The sequence below is a fragment of the Danio aesculapii genome, chromosome 13 (genome assembly GCF_903798145.1).
Source record: "Danio aesculapii chromosome 13, fDanAes4.1, whole genome shotgun sequence".
Taxonomy (NCBI): domain Eukaryota; kingdom Metazoa; phylum Chordata; class Actinopteri; order Cypriniformes; family Danionidae; genus Danio; species Danio aesculapii.
Window position 1 is genome coordinate 30,936,413 of NC_079447.1, and position 21,188 is coordinate 30,957,600.

The following is a 21,188-nucleotide window of genomic DNA, read 5'->3' on the forward strand; positions in this document are numbered from 1 at the left end:
CAACTATTTTTTTTTTCTAAGAACTTTCTTTTTACAGTCTGTTGTATGTTCAGCTGAAGAATGGCCTTCCTTTTATTGAATGAGTTGGATATTTAACTGAATAAGCTACAAGTTACATGGAGTCATTTAATCCATCCATCCATGTACTGGAAAACTTTGAAAATCGAATGCCTGCTTTATGAATAGCACTCCATCTTGTGAATGGTCATGTCTACACAGTTTCAGAGTGTACTTAGTTGTAATGAATGGGTTTGATACATGTCTGCAGATCATCACACGGATGGAGCAGAGTAAATATTGGAATCAAGACTTTGCATCACTTAATGTAACATTCAAAGTTTGTTGTAAAAAGACTTTTAAAACCATTTATATATCATTAAAGGAGCAGTAGGTGATCTACCAGAATGCCTACTGAGGTCATGAACGAGCATCGAATAGATGGCGATCTGATGACGATAGACAACCTTATAGAACATTAGATTACTAGATGTCATTCACCAGTTAAAAAACTCTATGAAGACATGCACTTAATCCAGCGTAGTTGTTGACAGGCCAGCAGGTGCAGGAATTATATTTCCCCAAAACTGGCATTGGGGTAAAGTTGGTTTTATATTCGCACATTCTGAATTTCTCCTTAATAATATCATATCAGAAAAATATTATTTGCAAATTATAAATAGTAAAATCAAATAATCAGTCAGTGACTACAAAATACAACATTAGCACTATTAAATCGACTGTAAACAATGTTGTTTTTAAGTCATACCAACACGCTACTTCAGACCCAATAGTCAAAGTAGCGTTAGAGGTGAAGCGTGTCACAGGTTGTCACTGTTAAAAAATGAACGAATGTGCGAAATATAAATCAAACTTCACCTAAGTAAAGCTGGCTAGGTGAAAGAGAAATAGAAGGACAAAAAATATCAGAAATAAAGAACAGAAAAAACACAAATACCCGGTCATCTTTTTACATTACCCTTACATTACCAACACAACGAGTGACTTTTCATTTTCAATTGTGCTCGCTGATCCTCATACATAGCTTGTTTTCATCTCCTTTTACACTTGAACAACTAAATGAATGCTTAGGTCTATTTAACTGACTATATTATCGATGCTGTAAAAGGTACTGCATGAAATCAATATTTTGCCGGACGTTTTCAGTGGCTGAAACACACCTCTGTGCATATAAACCCATTCATAAAAAAAGAACAAAATCTACATAAGCTTTGTGTAACTAAAATAGTTTTAAAACATACCTGTCTAAATGTAATACTTCAGCCATGGTGTCATCCTTCTGATTGTTGTTTTGAACTGCATAACGCCATTTTCCTCCAGCATACAAAAGTAATTCAGAGTTTGCTTTTTTTTTTTTTGGAAGAAGCCCTTTCAAAAACAACCTTTCTTTTCATGGATAAAAGGCCATGTGGTCTTTCAGAAAGAGGTCTTTCAGTTTAATGCAGAGTTTGCCTGATGTCTCTCTGTCAGCTGTAGGTGACCATGCTTCCTGTGTATGCACAAATGACATATCTATCTACAGAGTTAAACTTGTTGACAGTTTGAGATGCCTTTATTTTTGGCCTGACAATTTTTAACTGGACGAACTTTTTTAGTCTTATGCCTGACCCAGAATATAAAAATACATATAAATACATTTAGATCAATTACTTTATTCTTTACTATTGGAATGTGAAGAGACTTTCAACCAGCACAACAAAAAAGGTTTCTGAAGACAATCACCTACTGCACTTTTCAGTATAATTCACTTCCTCTCTAAAATGCAGTTCCATTTTTCCAGTAGAACAGTACAGATTTAAACAGAAACTGTTGTGAATAACTTTGGTGATATATACAGTATATTGTGAGGTTTCCTGGTACTTGATTTACTGTGTGCTAGTCTGAAAACTGGCTTGTAAGCTGAACATGTTTAGGATCATTTGCTAAGGCTGTGAATTACATTCATTCATTCATTTTCTTTTTGGCTTAGTCCCTTTATTTATCAGGGTTCACCACAGCGGAATGAATCGCCAACATATCCAATATATGTTTTTATGCAGCGGATGCCCTTCCATCCGCAACTAAACACTGGGAAACACCCATACACACTCTTTCACACACATACACTACAGACAATTTAGCCTATTCAATTGACCTATACCACATGTCTTTGGACTGTGGGGGAAACCGGAGCACCCAGAAAAAACCCACGCGAACACGGGGAGAACATGCACACAGAAATGTCAACTGGCCCAGCGGGGGCTCAAATCAGCGACCTTCTTGCTGTGAGGTGATCGTGCCATCCACTGCGCAACCGTGACACCGCTGTGAATTACAGATAAATGTAATTAACATCCAATTTCATGCACAAAGTGATTGTTTCCCTTCACTCAATGTATCATCAACAGCAATGGTCCGTAACCATTAACTAGCATTATATTGAATTGCCAGCAGTGATAAATTACCAGAAAAAGGTGAAATCTCCCTGTAATAAACCTTGCTTTCCTAGTTGAAACGTATTTGAATTTCACTTTCTTAAATTCAAATTGCAGCTCTGCTCTCTCAGATTCAAGAACAGAAAAGTTTCAGTTCAGAGACAGCAGAGGAAGCAACTCCCAACTTGTGGCCACACACTAGTGACATTCACGACGACCAGAAAGATCCTACTAATTTACGCTCAATGCTCTTTGATAAATTAACATCAAACGATTTTGAGAGACCAGATCTTGTTAGGAATGACAACAAGCATAGCAACGGTGAAATGACTGGAGGGAAGCAGATAAAACGTTTCATTACGGGGAGAAAAGGGGGAAAAAAAACCTTCTAATAGCAAATTCCCATGCTGAAAAATATTGAGGTCTAATCTCTCTCATTAACACAGAATAAATATTTAACGATTAAAAATTGCACCTCATTAGAGGGCCCATTCGTCATGAGAGCATTCTGCAGTCGGCAGTCAGTCAGACACACCTCTCTCTCTCATTCTCTCACAGGTGGCAGCAGTGATGTGCCCATTGGCTTCGGGAAGACAGTGTCAAAATATTTACATTGTTGGTGAGAATATCATGCCTATCATCCCTGCAAATCCAAGCTCTGAAGCATTGCCGCATTACAGAATCGCATGTGGCCGATGTGAGAGCACGTGTGTGAGTGAGAGGAAATGTGCGGGCTCGGTTGCCACATGCTAACTGTGCTGTGACTGGGCTGGTAATTGCAAGAATATTTCAGTTGGCCAAGATTTTCTTCTGGAGATATTCAGAGGGGTGGGGCTGAGAAGGCAGCTGAGAAAGCAGGAAAGCTGCAGCGACAAGGATCAAGCTCGGTAGAGGCTGTGAGCTCCTTTTACCTCAAGATCAAGTTGTTCCCGCAGCCCGCAGCACCACACACTGCTGTTTAGAGAATAAACCTTCAGCATGCTGCAGAGGCAAGCAAATCCGGCCACCCACCATGCGTGCGTGTGTGGGATGGGGGACACGTGCCTGCTCCAAAGGCAGAATGAAGGAATCTGACCACCTGTCTGGCTTACCCAGTCCGCTGGATGACCCCTAGGCCTCAAGGATCTCAAAAGTAAGTATGGTGTGAAAAGAGGTGTCAGCGCTGACTGGCATTTAATCCCTAGCAGCTGTAAAGGCATTTCTACTTGCACTATATTCAGTGGGCAAAAAACAAACAAACAAACAAAAAAAAAAAAAGTCCTTGAAAACAATTGACCTTTTGTTCTTTTTGTGACTGCAAATTGCTGCTAGCATGAACACCATTAAAAGAGAGAAAATGTACTAAGAGGCAGGCGGAGAGTGATAGGCCGAGTTGTGCATCATCATTAGGATATGAAGAATGAGCGTAGGAGGATAGAGAGAGAGAGAGTTGAGTCCTGTTTACACAATTTAACTCCATCTTGGCTGCCTTTCATATGGAATTGTGCTGGCCAAAGTCTTAATCAAACCAGAAGAGTGGCAAAGTCAAGGTCGAACACTTTACAGACATGATGAAACAGTCTATTCCAACTAAATGTACAGTATGTCAGGCTAATAGCTCATTGTGTCACTGGGAGGTATTAAGGCCATAGGAACAGATAACAGAATGTGAATACATATAATGAATGAAAATATGTTGTGCAAACGATTTCAATGAGTTTAAATGGTAAGGTGCAAAAGTCACTGATGCCACTGAATGCGCTTCTATATCGAAAATTTCAATCAAGTTTAAATATTAGCACTGATGAGAGTGAAGTCTTAATTAAATACATATATTTTTCTTTAAATTGCTTTGCAGCACTGACAAACATATTGAGACGTTTCAAGATGTCCTCAGTTTCAAGTGTAACTTAACATTAACTTTATTTAGAATTTTCAATGTGGACGCTGGTATACTCATGTTTATAATAATAATAATAATAATAATACCTTATATTTAAATAGCGCTTTTCTGGACACTCAAAGCGCTTTACACATTGGGGGCGTAATCTCCTCATCCACCACCAGTGTGCAGCATCCACCTGGATGACGTGACGGCAGCCATATTGCGCCAGACCGCACACCACACACCAGCTGATTGGTGGAGAGGAGACTGAGTGATGAACCGGGATGGTTAGAGGTTAGAGGGGCATGATGGACAGAGGCCAGTGGGCAAATTTGGGCAGGATGTCGGGTTAAACCCCTACTCTTTTTCGAAGAACATCCTGGGATTTTTAAACGACCACAGATTTAACCTCGGTTTAACGTCTCATCCGAAAGACGGCGCTCACCGAGCAGTATAGAGTACCTATGACTATACCGAGACCACAGGTTGGGCGTCCCCTGCTGGTATCCCTAACACCACTTCCAGCAGCAACCTAGCTTTCCCATGTGGTCTCCCATCCAGGTACTGACCGGGTGCAGCCCTGCTTGGCTTCAGTGGGCGACCATGTGAGAGTTGCAGAGAGCTATGTTGACTTGATAATACAGTAAGCGCATACACTATGTGAGAAAACCTACTGAAGTGTGATTGCATGTTGTGTTTTGTATGCATAATGACTTTTACAAAGGAAATTTTAGACAGCACTAGTCTTCTGGGTGCATTGTTTTCAACATCCAAGCATGGAAGAGAGAAAACTTGTCCTGAGTTCTAACCTGTAAGCACAGGCCTGGTGGCAGATTCAGGACAGGGAGATTACAGCGGTGGGTTGTGACCTCACCTGCTTTCACACAGAATTTCTCTTCTCTCCTAACTACTCCTGACCAGTTAGAGGTCAGTATACTGTAGTACACAGGAACTTCAAGAACCCAAAGCCTATATTTACAAGCAGCCATATTTCAGAGAACTCATGAGGTGTACCTGAGGTGATTACCACCATCAAGTTTTCTGTTGTTCAGCTGCAAGAAAAAGAAGCCGTTTCTAAAACATAAATTCCCGGTATTGGTTAGGACAAAAACTCCTTTTAATATAAAAAAGTTTCTTCTACCGCGTGCCGTTGGTTTTATTTGCGTTTAGGCTCAATAGTCAGGCACACTCATGTCAATCTGGCAACCTGCGCTTGCGTGTGTTTTGATCCACAAGTGCAATACCTTGTTTAACCACTGGGTGTCAAACTTACATACTACACCTTAAACTAGCATTATATGAATCCCTTGAATAGCCAGCAGTAATAAATGACCAGAAAAAAGGTTAATTCTCCCTGTAATAAACCTTGCCGTTAAAACTTGTTTTAAGCACAGGCCTGGTGGCAGATTCAGGACAGAGAGATTACAGCGGTGGGTTGTGACCTCGCCTGCTTTCACGCAGAAATTCTCTCTCCTAACTACTCCTGACCAGTTAGAGGTCAGTATACTGTAGTACACAGGAACTCCAAGGACCCAAAGCCTATTTACAAGCAACCATACTTCAAAGAACTCATGAAGTGTACCTGAGGATATCAACTCATCAAGTTTTCTGTTGTTCAGTTGCAAAAAAAAATAGAAGCCACTTCTAAAATATAAATTCCAGGTATTATTTAGGACAAAAGCTCCTTTTAATATGAAAATGTTCCTTCTATCGCACGCCTTAGCTTTTATTTGCATTTAAGTTTGATAGTCACACTCACTGATATGTGTTATTTCAGAGATCTAAAGTTCAATTTCAAACGGTTTATTTTATTTTCAAGATCTGTGGTGAACTATCTGCTGCTGCTTTCAGTGCTATGACACTGGGGTGCACATGGGGTGCACATGGGGTTCTGAGTTTTCTGTTGATCATACGGACAAAATAGAAACCATTTCTAAAATATAAATTCCAGTTACTGGTTAGGACAAAATTTTTTTTCCTTCAATCGCGTGCCGTTTCTTTTATTTACGTTTAGGCTCGATAGTCAGGCACACTAACCTGCGATTGTGTGTTTTGATCCAGAAGGGCAATACCTAGCTTAACCACTGGGTGTCAAGCTTATATAATGCACCTTTAACTAGCGTTATATGAATCCCTTGAATAGCCAGCGGTAATAAATAAACAGAAAATGTTGAATTCTCACAGTAATAAGCCTTGCTTTTCTAGTTAAAACTTATTGTAAGCACAGGCCTAGTAGCAGATTCAGGACAGAGAGATTATAGCAGTGGGTTGTGACCTCACATGCTTTCATGCAGGATTTCTCTCTCCTAACTACTCCTGACCAGTACTCCAAGGTCAGCATTAAGGGTGTGAACCTACATTGGTCTCACGGTTCGGTTACAATTTTCATGCCATCGATTCTGGTTTAATTCGATATCTCGGTGCATCACGGTGCATTGACGATGCTTTCCATACACAATTATATATTTTTCTCCACAACACAAAAATTCTTTTTTATTAAATTCTATAATTATATTATATTTATAGATTATTCGTAATACACTTTTGTCCTTTAATACAAGCAGTCAGATATATGAACTGTATCTTTAATTTTACATTCTCAAAGAAAACACTCTTTTTGAATATTTTAAACAAAACTCAAACACATGCATAAAAGACAACATTAGCATTTATAGCAAATAAACTAATGTAAATATTATTCTGCTTGATTTTTGAGCGCAGTCAAGCGAATTCTTACACCTCTATAATTGGTCATTGTTTTCACATTCTGCAGCTACGAATGGCTCTAAAACTGTCAGCGCCTATCACCGATGATTGAAAGAGAGAGATGGAGTTTTACATCTTCCATTTGTTCCTTAGTAGTGTAATAGTGGCTTGTGTGCAGTACCACCATCAGTTTCAGTGAAAGACTGTCCAGCAAACTCACAAGCAGCAATTATCTGCTTTTTAAGTAGTTGGGGTGTTTTATTTACTCGCCCTCACCTCCTTCGCCATAGTATTTTACCGCGACTTGGCGCATGTGAGATAGATGTCAGTACGTAATAACCTGTTATGATCCATTATTTAACCGATATCGAATTGTCCACATCTGCATCATGGTGCATTGAAGAAACAATTAATTTTAAAACCCCTAGTCAGTATACTATAGTACACAGGAACACAGGACCCAAAGCCTATTTACAAGCAGCCATACTTCAAAGAGCTCTGGTATATTGTGAAGATAGCCTTGAGGGCAAAGTTTTACAGAGGATTTTCTTATATACATGTTATAAATTTTATTTATACCAAGTTCTGAAGAATCTGCCAAAAAACCTTCAGTAAGTGTTCCAACATGAGTAACTTATAATTCAGTATCTCTAGGCAATGTTCTTACAATCAGATTTCAATGAAAAAAGTGCAATAAGAATGAGCAGCAGGGGAATTAGCCACAATCTATTGCACAAACTAGCTAACGCACCTCACCTTGTTGCTTAAAGCAATGCGTTCTGGCAGCAACATAATTGCTGTTGTTGGCATGTACCATTAACTCTCAGATTGTTCTTTAACTCAGCGTCTGGGTCTGATGGGCTGAGAAAGCTTGTTTACTTCTCATTCCCAAAATGTACCTGGTTGCTTTTCTGAAATAAAAGCGAGAAGCTTGTTGTTGTCTTTCCCAGAGACTCCAGTATGAAGTAAACCATGCTGTCAATCAAACTCAAAAGAAGTTTCTCTCTTCCTACTCCCAGTCAGAAACTTCTCAAATAACCTTCAAACGTGAGTGAAGTGGCTTTTAACCAAGCGCATCTCTGAGCAGAGGGGACCAGTCATCTTGAAAAGGCCTAAGAGTGGGATGTATTTCTCCCTGTCTTTATGCCTTGTGATGTCTGGCGCTGTGCAGGCGAGGCAGCAGGGGGTGCAGGGCTGATGGCAGTGTCCCTCAGCAATGGCCATCCTCCTGGAGTGAGATCAGGCCAGGTCGCTGAGGAGTTCAGAGGAGGATTTGATCAAACGAAGCCCCTGAAGGAGCTCTACTGAAGAAGGCACACTTACCTCCAACACTCATAGTGGCACTCCACTCAAATCTGGTAGGGGGTCTTATTGGTAGCTGACATATATTGTAACTGCCTTCCTACTTCTGTTACCAAAGCACTACGCACACAAGAAAAGGAGAGCGCTGATAGATCATTTTTCTCACACCGTCAAAACCAGAGAAAAGTTGAGAGTACTCTGAAAGAGCACAAATAATTTATAGATGCACCAATATTAAAATTGCAGCTCGCTATTACTTTTATATAATTATGTATTCTTGAAACTGTCCAATTTTAAAATGCTTAAAAAACATGGCATATTTAGGTTATTAAAAAAACAACACAACTAGAAATACAAATTACCAATATGATGCCATATTGTGCGGTTTTTTGCTTGAATTTTCATACAAACACCACCAAAAAGTGAAGTGATATACGTCTTTATCGTTTTTCAAGCTATAAGAAGAGAAAAAAAGAGAAATTGTCTGAAGAATTGAAGGTTTTTAAGTGAAGCAGTTACAGAACTCAAACACCAAATGTTGTATTATCAGTGTTTCTCCAAAAAGAGTCTAAATACTCCTGAATATCAAGTGAAAACTGCACTTAAAAACAACAGGATGTGAACGTGGCAACTTATGTAATGGTGGGCATTATTTTAAATTCATCAATTCGCTCTAACATTGGTTAAGGTGCCATTTTTGCATTGGATAGTAGAACAGCATAGAACCTGGACAAATTCACACACATACATGCACGCACACACACAGAACGGGTCTAGACAAGAGCAACAGTACAGAGCTCAGGGTCTTGACATGGTCTTTACACGCAGTATTTTTAACAAGCCATTCCACTTATACACACATATACGTGTATATATATATATATATATATATATATATATATATATATATATATATATATATATAAATATATATATATATATATAAATATATATATGTATATATATGTATATATATATATATATATATATATATATATATATATATATATATATATATATATATATATATATATAAACTATACATATACATATATATATACATACATATATACATATATATACATATATATATGTATATATATATATATATATATATATATATATATATATATATATACACACATATATATACATATATATATGTATATATATGTATATGTATATATATATATATACATATATATACATATATATGTATATATATGTATATATATATATATATATATATATATATATATATATATATATATATATATATATATATATATATATACATATATGTATATATATGTATATATATATATATATATATATTTATATATATATATATATATGTATATATATATATATATATGTATATTTATATGTATATATATATATACATCCATACATACATATACATGTGTGTGTATATGTGCATGTTTATTTTAATAATAAAGTAAACTTGTAGCAAAAGAAGTGCCATGCACTACTGACAACACAAGATACCTTTTAATTCTAGCATTTCACATTTGTTGTGGTTTATAACCTTGAGTAAAGTGTGTAACCATAGTGACAACAACAACAAATACTTTGAATTGCATCTTTAATAATTTAATGGTTTATTCTTATTAGCAATTCAGCCAGCTGCGTTTCTCCTTTTAGGGTTGTGATGGGAAAAACATGTAGTTATATACACATACACACACACATACACATATATAGAATTAAGTCCTCTAAATGCCAAACTGCTCTTCTGTTGCTGTATAAAATGAGAAAGCGGGCATTGTGCAGAAAAATGTGAGTGTGTGTTTTAAGTATATAATGTGAGACGAGGAGGCTAAAAATCTATATATCCAAAGCAATATGTCACAGTGGCCAATCACGGTTAGCTCCTGTCACTGGTGTCATTGTGACACGGGTATTTAGAGCTTTCTAATTGGTCACACTGTGCAAAGACTTTGAGAGAGCCAAAATGACAACTGACAATAGATCCACTTGCGCTGTCAAGTTACACATCCACACACCGCCCACATCCTCTACCCAAGGTGCTTCACTTATACAGTGCTAAAAAAATGCAGTTTGAAATTCACAGCTACCTCTGGCTTCAAAAACGACACCATGCTGTCACAGCTGGCCAATCAGTGGCAAACGCAGCCTCTGTGAACTCTTCATTTGTTTAAGTAGGCGTGAGAAAAAGCAACAGGGGCCGTATGTGTGTATCTGAGAGCGACCTTACTTTCTTTCTCTACTCCGTATTGTCATTTTGTTTTCTTGGCCCGGGGTTTAGGACCCTCCCACATCTACCACAAAAACCAGAATGCCTCTTTGCTCCAATTAAAATTTCTCTGGCACAACTTCTCTGCAGTTATCTTTTCACTTTGTATCTGACTGAGGAAGACGCTTGCCAGTATCCTCCATTCATGACATGATCAATCCCAGCGAGCACACAAAAGTCCTGAAGGACCTCACAAGCACAAACTTGCCTTTAAACTCGCTCTCTTTCTCTCACGCCACACAAATACAGGCAGACAGCATTATACCATTGAGAGGATGTGCATGCAAGGCCTCTCTGAATAATGAATCTTTCCTTACAGGGAGGTCTGAATTAGAGGAATCAAAAACTGTAATGGACCTTTAAAGGAACCAAGCCCTCAATAGGCAGCAACATTTCTTCCCCTGTGCTGTGTTTCAATGTCTAGGTGAGGAAGGTGTCTCTGGAGGTAGTCCGAGTCGGTAAGGTGCTCGCTTAATTGGCACAAAGCAGAAAGGAGGACAGAAGAGGAGACGGGGGGTGGGGGTGAGGTTCAGGGGCCACGATTCTCTTCCTGGCAGAGTTGATGGTACTACTGGGACCCCACACACACACATAAGCTTTTGTTGAGCATTGTCACTGTGCTGCTTCATGAAGCAGGACACTAAAGCATTCATAACGTCTCTCTCTCTCTCTCTCTCGCTCTCTTAAACACTCAGAACACAGAGGTCACAGAATAATGGCAATCATTCAAGTATACTAACATGCCCACTCGCTAAAGTATGCCTGCATTTACACACATTTGTACACCCACACACAGGCAACACAAACAGCAAGATCACTGCATAAACACACAAATATACACATAACGAGCATGTTGATTGACCCAAAAGGAATTTACGTGTATAGACGTAGCTCATGGGGATATGGAGCTCAGGGGTGCACAAAAACAGTGATTTTTGTTATGCAGCATTGTTTATAGAAGTTTATCTGATATTTAATTAAGTTAAGAAAAAAAAGAAGGGCCTGTGTGAATCAAAATAACAAAAATGGCAACTTTTACATGATTTAACACACTGTGCAAACATTTACAGTGCATGGTGGATCTCTAGATCAAAAAAGTTTTTTTTCTAAAGGCTAAATGGAGTCAGCTAATCTTGGAGTCAATTCAAATTACAATTTGAAAGTTATTGAAGTATAGGTTGTGTTCAAATGACATCATTGATGAGGCGCGAAATTCGGATGAAGGGCAGGAGAGATTCTTTTACATATGAATCCCTATCAGAACATTAAAATGTTTCTGTTTTATGTTGTTTATAATTGTTTAAATTGGCCAAAATAAGAAATTCCGAACAGCTTTGATAGACTTCCAAATGTTTTTGCTCATAAAGCAGGGAAAGTTCAAGAAACTGTCTGAAAAACGGAAGAAAAGATGGCATGTAATGAACATTTTTTCAATACATCCACGTGTACAAACTTCTTTGAACGCAATAATTCGTTTGACAGCACCAATAAGGCCTAGCTATGCATATAAATATGTTAATGTGCTATATAAAAATCAGAAACAAACACCACCACACTTATACAAAATCTAGAATCATGTAAATAACGCACCTTACCATGTAATCGCTGCAATTAAATCTCCGTCTTGTTTTGCAATAATCCAAGTCTTTACTGGCGTTTCGACAGAATAAAGAACCTAAACATCGAGATGCACAGCAGTGGTGAATGTTTGTTGATGGTAAGTTCATCAACAGAACAAAAAAAGAAATACAACCCGTGCGACAAAACTAGCCGGTTATTATTGTGGAGCACTTTTCCCCCTTTCAAAAATACATAAATAAATAATAAAGTAGACTATGCATCCACACTTAGTGCTTTCATCTGTTATTTCAGGTCCGGAAGATAAACGCATGGGAAAAAACTACAGTAATTTATAATTAGCATGTTTTTGAACCAGATTGTAAAGTGTATAATGTGTAAAACTCTGTTAATGGATGCTACAGAATACTAAACTGATAAACTGTAATAACCACTGTAACGTTAGTGTAAACTGTGGTGCATCGTGATTATAGCGTAGAAAACGGAAGCCTACTGAATAATTAGTTTATAACTACAGTTATGTTATACCACTGCAACAATAGAATTACTACGACAGTTTAATTCAAGTAATTATCTATAGTATGCTTCCAAACAATATAGTATTTACTATAGCATTTTTCATGCAACGTAATTATACAGTATCTACCGCCTGGATGACAGGCAAATCAATTTGAGTCAAGTAGAAAACTCGGCCTTCTTCATGATATAAGGATCCCAACATATGTGTTTATTTTATATTTATATTTCCTTTGAAATATGATCTAAATCGCAAAAATACAGACTTTCCTCTACGTCTCCTATTCAGTTTTTTACTTCCTGCCCTCCATCTGAATTTCGCGAGTCATCAGAACCACGTGATTGAAAACAACCTATTTGTTAATCCAAAAACCAAAGTTTTGTTCTAAATACAAAAATACAGATAAATTGTTTTATAAAAATGCATTTTAAAATGTTCGATATCAATTTCAAATGAATGCAATTCTAATGTTATTTAGCTATCTGTGTGTGCTTAGTTATGTTATACAGTTCTACATCTCAATGAAATAAAGCTTCCCCTCAAGCTCAACTTCTACAGTCTAAACTTAAATCAAATCAGCGTCAGGGGAGGGGAAAAATGACAGCTCGCCAATTGGGCAAGAGAGTCATCGATCACGACGGGCCGTGTCATTACTGTGACAGAGCTGCGCTCAGCAATCCAGCTCATATTCTGTTTGAGCAGAGTTCAGAGGGGGACGAGGAGCACATCGAGCGCCCGTTGCACAATACACCTGATTCTATACAGAAACGCGCTCATCTCTCTCTGCCAGCTCTCCAATCAATGCCATTCAGCTTCAATCAATTCCTTTATACCCCATTCAATGGATGGGTTATTGGCATTACACACAGTATAGACAAAAAGACAGTACGTATACGATGAACAACAGCAGCCTGCTCTTCATACTGTTACAAAGTCTTTTTTTATTGTGCCAAGTCACTCTTATTACTTGAGATCCAGGCTGTCAGCGAGACTCAAAAATTTGAAGCAAGATCTAGGAACAGACAGGCTGTCGATGACAAAGGTCAACAAGCACACACACTGATGCAATCTCGAGCGAGCAAACAATATCAAATCAAGATAGTTTTACACAGACATCAGATAATCTCCCTGAACTCTGTGTCTCTCTTATAAAACGCAGCGCGCGGACGAGCACATAGGTGAGTGTTAATGGGAAGCGGGCTGCATATTCACACTGACGGAGGAGTGCAAGAGGACGACATCAAAGACTCGGGAAGAGCTTGTATTCTCTGGGGAGATGCGGCCCATAACCTTCCCTGTAAGTGTGCAAGTGTTTTCGGCAGCATTCGCTTGGAGGAGACACATAAAAGCTCTTCTTGGTTCTGGGGTCAATTACATTTCAATTTGACCAGCTCAAGAGGTGCGCTGAGGCTCAGTACACAATTCAAACGCACGCATACTAAGCAGATTTGCAGAAAAGCCTAGTCTGACTTCAGTCACCGTGAGGGTTGTGTAGAGCTGAATGGCAGAAAACACGAGTTGGTTTTATTCACTGTTGTGAAATTAAGACTGTTACCATGCCGACAAGCCATTCAGAAGCGAGAGGTGAGGATTGTTTTGATATGGGGTGTTAATGAATAATGATGATAAATTTGATAAATATGAGTGATGTACAAGGTTCACGCAATTACTTCTACATTAGATGCGTATGAAGGAATTCATTGTGCTCAGATGAGTTGAACAGCAACATTTAACAGTATATATTTTTGAAACCTGGCAGATTTGTGACAGATTTGGCCTGTTGATATTTTACTTACACCATTGCAAAACAACAATATCCGAAAAGAATATTTTTACATTACAAAATTGGTTTTATATTCGCCACAATAAATGGAAATGATATAAATGGACTTTGACACCTTACAGAGAAAAGAACACTGACATATGACAATTTATAATTCCCAAAACAAATTATTGCGAGGCACTTATTTATTATTAGTCAGCTGATAACTATACCATGTATACTGACTCTCAGAACCAACATGTATAAATATCGTCAAGTTATCCATATCTTGAAACTTGGGCTACACAATTAATCGAAAAAAGATTGCGACCTCGATTCAACCCTACACACGATCTTAATTCAGCTTTTCAAAGATTCAGCCAATTATATTTTCAAGTTCAAGAGAGAAGCGTAAAGGTGGCCGCACAAGTCTTCACATTGTTTTATATACGTTGCTCAGCAATATGGACACCTCCGAATGGTGTAAAAAGTGTCACATGCTGTATTTATAAGGTATAATTCACCCGAAATTATAATCTCTGTCTAATGTAATGATGTATTCGCAGCCACGAAATCACACAAGCTGACGCACTGTTTACTACTGAGAGTACACTGAGAGTGTGATGTTTATTGTAGTGAACAGAACCTGTATGGATCATTTCAATGTGGTCATGTTATTTGCCCATGAACATTTCCTGCTTGTTATCAAACTATTTCATAACTGTAACAAGACGCTATTTTAACCATAATTTAATATTAAAACAGCTATCATAACATTGATTATCAATATGTGGCTCTTTTTGGATTCTCTGAAGCAATAGAAATTCAAAATGTAAAACAGGAAACATGTTGAGACCATTGTTTTCGTTTACATCCCTCAATACGGTCTACGGCTGTGAATAAAACTAACACATTTGTAAATAACATTCAGTTAGTAGCACAGAGCGATCGTTTGGGAGCCGTGTTGTAAGGTTGAGTTGCGTGTTTTGTTTAGTTTTTTTCTTAAAGTGACGGCAGCCATGATAAGAGCTGCACTTGGCAGTGAAAGTGAAACCATAAACATAATTTAAATGATCATATCATATTTTAGAGTCATGATTACGACAAGTATTTGATATGTTTTTTCTTTTCATAGCGAAGACAAACTGTTGTGCATGAGAATAAATGTTGACTGGGTAACTACTCTAGCTTATATAATGTTGTATACAATGCAAGAAGCAATCTGATAATGACAAATGTTTAATTTTACTAGTGACTAAAACGGTCTAATAATGTTGTTGATGACAGATGACAAGCATACATCTCAAACATAATAATTCAACATCAGGATTATGAATAGTTGTATTGTGATGTCATCACTTTACTGTGAATTAACAAACAGGACATATTTAAAGTCTGTTCAAAACAAAATCTTAACCAGCAGTAAAGCTAATATTGGACCTAATATTAATATTGTTGTTGGTTTACCATACTGTATGTTTGATAATAACAATAATAATAATAATAATAATAATAATAATAATAATAATAGCCTACTCATATTAACCTTTATTTTACATCTGCAGAATCGTAAGAAAATCATGATCTTGATTTTAAGCAAAAAAATATTGTGATTCTCATTTTAGCCAGAATCGTGCAGCCCTACTTGAAACACATTATGCAATCCTACAAAGCAGCAATCTCAATGTTATTTCAGTAAGAGTTAGCAAACAACAAAACCAATTCTTACTTTGTGCAGCTGCAGTTGGTCATCAGAGAGCTTGATAAATCGGTCAGTGCTGGTTGACTTGTCCTGGGTGGAAGTGTGTGAACCTCAGCTTGTGTTCAGACACCTGTAATGAGGACAGAGAGGACATGTGGTGAAGGTTTGATAGATGACTCCAGCTCAGTTGCGTCACTTTTGCAGTCAATATTTGCACTCTCTCATTTGTGAGGTGTCTCGGTCTCAGATGATCCACTCTTCTCTCCTAGACTATAATCTGAACACAACTGAAGTGATTTGTGTGTGTGCTGATGTACATGTATTGAGAAACCATAGAGATGAGAGCCCACCCCTTGACCAATTACAGACCAACACACTTACAAGAAAACACAAATAGAGAGAAAAAACCCTGCAAAAATTGGTGAAGATAAAGGCCTTCAATAAACTCTCTGAAGGGAGATTTGATCTCAGACATTGAATAATGCCAAAGGCAATGACTAAGCAATGTACATACATATTTTAATCAACTAGGTGGTAGACTTTCTGGGTTGACAAGTCAGTCCTAGAAAAGTCCTCTAGTCTCTAAATCAGACCTGGGCATTTTATGGTCCTCGGCCTCATGCAGCCTGCATGAAGTATTTGGTTGATTTAAGTTCAACTCCAAACGGGGCAGTGCAATGTGCAGGTCTGATATAGCGAGTAGGCACGTAACGATTCACCATGAGCTGGTTCAAAATAAATTCAAACATCTGACTATAGAAATGCTGAACGAATCACGAACCATATTTTGAACAGATGGGGCGCTGTGTTTACCTGCACATGAGCAGCGAGCAAGAGGTGGGGAAAAAATGACAGTGGTGAAGTGTTCCAGACAAAACACGCAAACTGTGTGACAATACTGCAACACGTTTACTTACACTAATAGAACAACTAATATGATGCACATAAACCATCAGCACAGTGAAAAGCTACCGTCACAGACATCTATTAGCAAAAAAACTATTAATAAGCCAAACCACGCTGACCAGATGATGAGCAGCTCCGCTTGCTCCGACGAGTGCAACAGAGATCACACGGTGCATAAGTGTTTTCATAGCAAAAGTGTGAAGATGTTTTTCAGACTGAAAGAGAAAGCTGTTCTGTTACAGAAGCAGGTATTAGATTACGCTGACCCTCTTCTTTTCAAATTAGTTTATGCATATTATAATAATTTGCTTATTATTATTAAAGATTTTAAAATATTCAAGATGATCTCTTCTTAAGTGCATTACACTGATACTTATACTAATTAATTATACAAGTAATATTAATTATTCACATTCATAATCATGTCCAACTCCTGTCTTTTTCCTACTATATAATTAGTCATTTTTTAATCAGTTTTTTAATGCCAGTGTCCAGTCTCCTGGATCAGATGGCCTATTGACCACCTCTGCAGACATTGCTCTCTGGTTTAGGAAAGGCTTTCCTCTCCACACCAGCCATCGCAGTCCCCAGTGAAAGAGTTTTTGTCAGCAGGGGACCTTGTAAATGTGCAAAGATCTCAGCTTACACCAGATAACAGATATGCTAATATTTCTTTATAAAAAATAAAAATAAAAAAGCAGTCACAGTTTTAGTTTGTTTATATTAATGAGTCTTCTTTAGTTTAGTTTGTATTATTATTATTATTATTATGTATTTTTTTGGAATTTGATTTTGAAATAGCAATTTAATTATGGCAGAAAAATGTGCCGCATTTAAGAAAAAAAATGAAAGGGCTCTTTACCTTAAATTAGTTTCAAATAATTGTTTTCAAAAATCGTGACTAAATCGGGAATCGTGGGATTAAGTATTGTGAATCGTATCGAATTGTGAGTCAGGTGAATCATTAGATCCCTAATAGTGGTCAACGTAAGGGGCAGTTCACATAAGCTTTCAAACCTTTTGTGCGCTCAAGTTTGTTATTTCAAATGGAGATGTGCAACTTGTGAGCAAACAAGAAGCGACACGCTCACATTTTCCAGTCGCAGCAAGTTGAAAACATCCCAACATTTCAGAGTGGAGCAAGTGCACTACAAGTCATCTGGCAAGTACCAACCAGGCAGCTGCGCACTTTGCATGGAATATACACAACAATAACGATAGGCTTATTACCTCAGACAAACGATTTAGATACAGATTTTCTTAGTGATTATCATTTGTGTGATGTAGCTACTACTTTACTTATCCACCCCTGATATTCAACCTGACTTCAGTGCACTCGTTCAAGCCCAACACAGGTTAGATTTCTCTCACTGAATATAAAAATACATAAAAATGTACTAAGGTGAAACGATCAAGCAAACAACCCTGTGGCATTTATTGTTTTTTCATATGAAGTTGATGTTGTTATGCTTATCTTTAAAATAAATGCACCTATTGTCTACAGTTGCCCTTTTTTGAAACTTGTTTCTATGAATGTTTAATAGTGATATATTTGTGTGTTTTAATGTTTCAAACTCTGTTTTTTAATCTACATATTCACAGTATTTGATCAGCGTTTAAAAATTGCCCCCAGTGTCTAATGTGTCCTCTTGTAGAAATGAATTGCCCACCCCTGCTTTAAATAGATACATTTTAGTGAGATAAAAACTTTGGTGAGCAAATCATAGATTGAAAGAAAGGAAAAAATAGATGTAATAATGGTAAAATTAGATTTACTTCATACATCACTACTTAATAAAATTAAATAAAATTATAAAATGAATTAAAGAGCCCCTATTATGCATTAAAATGTTATATTTTGGCTGTGGGGGTCTCCAACAACAGTCTGATATGCATGCAAGATCAAAAAAACACTTTCATTGTCTTATAATATGCATTTATTTTGACATTATTGTCATAACGACTCTCATTCATTCAGCGATTCATTTGTTAACAAACCCCTTCTTAGTGCAATTCTAGTCTGAACCGATCGGCTTGATGACCCAGTCTGTTGTGATTGGTCAACTGCTTTCAGCACGAGAGAGAGCCAGAGTGCATGCAGAGTGTGAGCCCAATGCTGGAGTGCATTAATGCAATGCAGTTAAACACCAGCATCCTGCTCTATTCTTAACCAGAAGTAAAAACAAAGACACGCATTCAGTATTATTCCACACACTGGCAAAAGCTGAACTACTTTGAAACTTGACCGCCACATGTATGTAGGAACAGCTGACGATGGCCATAGCAATGACAAACGGCAGGGGATTGTGAAGCATTTTTATCCATAAAGAAAGCGACACGTGTCGCGTTTTCAACATGTTTTTGGACGCGATATGAGAATATAAAGAGTTAACCAGATACAGTACAAGACACGATGAGCGATTACAAGTAACAAAACATAATTAATACATATTTTGCAAGCTAGAGAACACAAGGAGGCAAACATTTTAATCACACTTACTTACACTTATGAACTGGAGGAAGTAACTGAACCATGAACTGTGTACTGTAAAGTTCCTGTCAAATTATGACAAAGTCATTCATTTAAAAAATGACCAACGAATCCCCTGTTGCAGGGTATGTTCATTTATTCATATATTTATTTTCTTTGAATCTTAGTCCCTTTATTAATCTGGGGTCGCCACAGCGGAATGAACCGTCAATTTATTCAGAATACGTTTTACACAGCGGATGCCCTTCCAGCCACAACCCAACAATGGGAAACACCCATACAAACTCATTCACACACATACACTACAGCCAATTTAGTTCATCCAATTCACCTATAGTGCATGTCTTTGGACTGTGGGGGAAACTGGAGCACCCGGAGGAAACCCATGCTAACACGAGGAGAACATGCAAACTCTACAAAGAAATGCCAACTGACCCAGCCGGGGCTCGAACCAGCGACTTTCTTGCTGTGTGGTAATCATGCCACCCACTGCACCACTGTGCTGCCTGTTGCAGGGTAGATTATCGCAGTAATCACCAGAACGTTCACTCAATGTTCACTCATCTTCAGTCACGATTAGCTCCACACACACCCACACTCTGCGTGTGTTTGAAGGGAAAGGCACGTTTAGTTTTAACCGGATCCGCCACTTTATATTTGGTATTGTTTCGTGTCGACATCGACACAAACAGGCAAAAAATTCAGACGAACGATGAATCATTTAAATGACTCAATGAGTCAAATCTTTTTTTTAAAAAAACAATATTTTAAAACACGATGCACTTTCAGATTTAAACATCAGCTGGATGTTTTCATTCACTGTCTGTTGGTTCATTCACACTGTATGGAAGGTCATTTTCAAAATACACAATAGGGCCTCTAATTAATTTAATAAAAATAGTAGTACAGTAATATGAACGGGGCAAAATGATATCAACTGTCCTGTAAATAATGTCATAAGGCAAACTGTAGGGGATTTCATTTTATTTATGAAAAAATATTACTTTCTCTTTTCTTTTGATTTCGGATAATGCATAATGTATTCTGACAAACAGCCAAGAGCAAGCGCCACACCATAAAGAATCTGCAACAAATGACTGTCCTTTAATCTCTCCACAACACCTGTGGATTCTGCATAATGGCGGATCATTGCTCACAGCAAGAGATCTGAAGTCTGATAGGGATCATCTTAAATCTGTTTAAAGTGCTGAGTTTGTAAACAAGCAGGGCTTTGATGGCTGTGGAAACGGCGCTTTAAGACAGCCAACATTTCTCTAAGAGTAAAACAAGTCAAGCTCACTGATAAGCTAGTTAGATCACTAGTCCACCATCCTGATGCATAAACACACGCAAACACATGAAATTATTTCACATCTGCTGGAACCAAAAAGAAGAAACACATCCCTGAAGGAGAAGATAGATTTACAGTCAGATCTGGCCTCCATAAATAAGACCGCATCGCGGCGATCTTCACAACAACCAGCATGCATCTGCTGTCTGAGAACGGATTTGTGTTGGAGCTTTATTCTTTGGCTGGTAATGCACGACAGGAGGCTGAGAGAGAAAACAGGGACACGTGGAGAGAGCAATACTGTGAAAGAGAGAGAAAGGAGGGCGGGCAGAAAAGACAACAGAGGAAGTACACAGGAA

The 21,188-nt window shown here is 37.7% G+C and overlaps 1 protein-coding gene across 1 annotated transcript in view; it reads right to left on the reverse strand.

Annotated features, from left to right (window-relative positions):
- ndst2a (N-deacetylase/N-sulfotransferase (heparan glucosaminyl) 2a) overlaps positions 1–21,188 on the reverse strand; it is a 197,457-nt gene that overhangs the window by 32,205 nt on the left and 144,064 nt on the right. The window contains exon 4 of the mRNA XM_056470651.1: positions 16,169–16,271. The gene's annotated coding sequence lies outside the window, so the exon portion shown is untranslated. The remainder of the gene's footprint in view (positions 1–16,168; positions 16,272–21,188) is intronic.